Raw genomic sequence first — 4,039 nt, 5'->3', positions numbered from 1 at the left:
AGGAAGACAGGCTGTGGTGAGGAAGGGTGGTCCTGCTGAGCAGGGATGGCTGGAGCAGCCTCCTGGGCTGTCCCGCAGCCATGCCCTGGGCTCCTGGAGATCCTCAAGCAGCAGCACTGACCTTCCCATGGGTGCCTGTCCTGTGGGGTTGCATCTGCACCCAAACAACACTTTCTGGGGCTTGGAGCACCCAGACTGCACCAAGGGTGGAGGTGAGGGGTTGTCCTTCCTGGGGGACAGGCTGAAATTCCCGAGGTTTTATGATGATTGGAGTGAGAGACAAGTTGGGTAATGAGGAAAAGCTCCATGTGGAGTTGAACCTGACCTCCCTGCAGCTGTGTCATGGGGACAGTGCTGGGCACACTAGTCAGCACAGAGCTTTGGGGCCATGGAGGAGGTAGAGGTGTCACCCAGGTGACACCTGGCTCTTCTGCTGGCCCAGTGTGTGGTGGGGTGATGTTCCCAGTCTGGTGGATCACACTTTCTGCCTGGCAGCTCATCAAAATCACCCTGGGGAGGCTGATGACCTCGTCCTGTGTCCCAGGCTACCATTTTCCCCACTAAGGTCCAACGTGGCTTCTGCAGAATCTTTTACCAGTTTCCAGGAAAGAAAAAAATAAGAAGTAATTTCTGCCCAAGCATGAAGAGCCTGCAGGCCAGTGTCTACTGGATGGAAAAGCCCTGGGTAAGCCTTCCTGAACTGGTAGTTCCTGTTCTTTGAAGAGGCACCAGGACAGGGCTGGCATGGTTCACATCCATAGCTCCAGGACCAGGCATCTCCCATTCCTGCTGGAACGCTTCCTGGCTCTGATTCCCAACATGTTGATCCCTTAACTGGAGCATGGATGTTCTCCACCACCAACCCCATGCCACAGACATTTCCACCTCAGCTGTCCCCATAGGAGTCTTCCATCAACCTCAGCACCCAGGACATGTGTCACCTCTTCCCTGCTTAGCTCAGGAGGTTTTGAGCACCCTCAGGACTGAAGAGGCATCAGAGCAGGCTCCAGCCTTCAACCCAACTTTCCCACAAGTGCTTTTTTCACCCTTGGTTTTTGTTTTGTTTTGTTTTTCCTTGTTTGCCCCTGAGCAGTGCTCTCCTCCCCCTTTATTTTTAATCCTCTCTTCTGGGAAATTATAGATCAGGAGGAGATGGGAGATGGAGACACGTGCCCACTAATAAGTGCTTAAGCACATATTGACACAAGGTGGAATCAATCTGGAAGCTAAAAAGAGCTGAACCAGCAGGGACCAGGCAGCCAAAACCCACAGAACCTCTCGGGGCAGGGGTGGGGGGTGTTAACCGAGCACTCCCTGGGGTTGAGTATGGGGTTATCCCTGTTGCCAACAGCCCCCTCCTAGGGAAGACACCAAAAAAAGGAAAAGGAAAATAGAGGGTCAAAAATAGAGGGTTCAAAAGGAAAATAGAGGGTAAGGTAATTTGCAGTGGGAATTTCCACCTTTAAGCCCCCTCCAGGTTCTCTCCTCCAGATGTGGCCTCTGGTGGGGATGCTCAGCCCTCAGGGCATGGTTGGTCCTTCCAGCCTCACCATGAGCCCACCCTGCACACCAGGACCTTGTGCCTGCCCAGTGCCAGCATGAGGACCATGCTTTGTGTTCCTACCATAAGTGGCTGTGGACCTCTCTGATTGATCCCCCCCAGGTTTTTTTGGCTGTGGTGGATAACCTTCCCAGCTGGGACCAAAGTCTGAGCTGCCCCACTTCTGGTTGCCATGGAGAAGGCTGTAATGGTGTTAGAAAAAGCAGCAAAAACATAAAAAAAAAACCAGCTCTGAAACCTATTTAAACTCTGAGGAATTCTTTTCTACCCCTGCAGCACTCCTGTCCTTGTCCCTTCGTTGGGTACATGCCACCAGCTGTCCCTCACCCCCTGTTTTTCCCCAGTGCATGAGCTGGGAAGGGACCGGTGCTGGTGGCCAAGTCTGCTGGAACTGGGGAGGCTGGTGGGAGGGGGAGCTCTGTGATCCATCCTGCCAACCCAGGGCCACCTCTGGGAGCAGCAGAGACCCAGCTTGAGCCCTGGAGTGAGGTGGCAAGGCTGGCACTGTCACAGCTGAAGTATTTTTAGAAAATCTTGCCAAATTCTGTCTTCATCTGGAGGAGAGCATCTTGTGTTGCCAAAGCAACTGGCACTGCTGCTCCTTATCCCCAACCCAAAATGTGCTAGCCCCAAAGATGTCACCTGAGGGAGCTGGAAGGGGTGATACCAGCATCCCAGAGGTTGTGCCACCCTCCTGAGGACATCTGCAGGGACCAAGCTTTTTCCCAGAGAGTCTGTGCTGGTGGAGGTGGGCTTTGTCCAGTGCTTGCTGGGCACCCACCAGGAAAAGTTCCACCTTGCTGGAGATGGGAACCTAGCAGTGGCGACAAAAGGTTCTGGCAGCTGCTGAAAAAGGTCCCCATTGGCTTATGCAAGTATTGGCTCATGCCTTGTCATGGCTGTCACAGACTGGTGTGGGGAGCTGGGAAAGGTGGATGAAGCTTTGGTGGTTATTGGGGATGCAGGAAGGGTGGACAAGGTGTTGGTGGCACTTGAGGATGCTCATTGCCAGACTGGTGGCATGTGAGAAAACCACATCACTGCCACCAGTCTGGCCTGGCTGGTTGGACTGGGAAGGGGAGGACATCCCTGAGCCATGACTCAGGGTGGCCAGCACAATGATGGAGGCACAGGTGGGAAATAACCCAATTCTGAGGTTTTAGGGGGAAAGGGGAGTCCCCAAGAGAAGGGGATTGGAGGTTCCCTTGGAGAGGCCAAAGAACCTGTCCCAGCCATGGAGGGAATGGGCAACTGGCTGGTGGGACACAGCAGGGCCACATGCCTGCCTGCCACCCAAGGTGGCATGGCCATGGCCCTCCTGCCCTGCTCCATCCCAGCCCACCCTTGTCCACTGGAAGCTTCTGCAGGTGCTAAGGGGTGACAAACTGACCATGAGCTGGCAATGGACAATTGCAGCCACCTCATCATCTCCTGAGCTACATCAAGAGCAGTGTGAGCAGCTGCACACTGGGGGTGGTAATTGTCCCCCTTGATGCTTATGAGAGTCCCCAGGCACATTTGTCCAGATCTGGGGTCCTGACAGGCCTGCACCTTTCAGAGGGGACTGTGGAAATATACAGGGGGTGGAAGATCCTTTCCTGAAAAATGATAGTGGGATTTTCCAGCCTGGAGAAGACCTTGGAGCTTGTCAATGGAGAAAGAGGCTTGGAAGAAGGAATGAGAGACGCTTTTCCTCAGGAGCTGTGGTGGCAGCAGAAGGGGTGATAGACCCCCCCTGCAGTAAAGCTGAGTCCAGCTCTGGTGTCCCCAGCAGCAGGGCACAGAGCTGTTGGAGCCAGTCCAGAGGAGGCCCTGGAGCTGCTGGGAGGGCTGGAGCAGCTCTGCTCTGGAGCCAGGGGGAGAGTTGGGGGTGTTCATCCTGGAGAAGAGAAGGGAGCAGTGCTTGAAGGGGCTCCAGAAAAGCTGGGGAGGGACTTGGGACAAGGGCCTGGAGGGATGGGATGAGGGAGAAGGGTTTCAAACTGGAAGAGGGGAGATTTAGGTTGGACATGAGGAAGGAATTCTTTGTTGTGAGGGTGCTGAGACCCTAGCCCAGGTTGCCCTGAGAAGCTGTGGCTGCCCCATCCCTGGCAGTGTTGAAGGCTCCGGGTTGGATGGGGCTTGGAGCAACCTGGGCTGTGGGAGGTGTCCCTTCCCATGACAGGGGGTTGGCACTGGATGAGCTTTAAGGTCCCTTCCAACCCGAACCCGTCTGTGCCGTTAAGGCTCCGTGTTTTCCACTGGGGGCGGTCCGGTGCCCTCCGGCCTCCCGTTGGACCTCCCGGCACCAGGGGGCGCTGCCGCCCCGTCGCACTGCTCCGGAAGCGCCCGTTGCCATGGAAACCAGTGACGGCCCGGCGGAGCTCCGGCCGCATCCTCCGCCCCGGGGCAGGATGGGGGTGAGGACTTGCCGACAACTCCTCAGCCCGCCCCGCTCCCAAGGCCTCTCTCCGGCGCTGTACCGCGTAGCTTCTGGCA

This window comes from Heliangelus exortis, chromosome 17 (genome assembly GCF_036169615.1).
Source record: "Heliangelus exortis chromosome 17, bHelExo1.hap1, whole genome shotgun sequence".
Lineage (NCBI taxonomy): Eukaryota > Metazoa > Chordata > Aves > Apodiformes > Trochilidae > Heliangelus > Heliangelus exortis.
Note: the sequence above shows the minus strand (reverse complement) of the source record.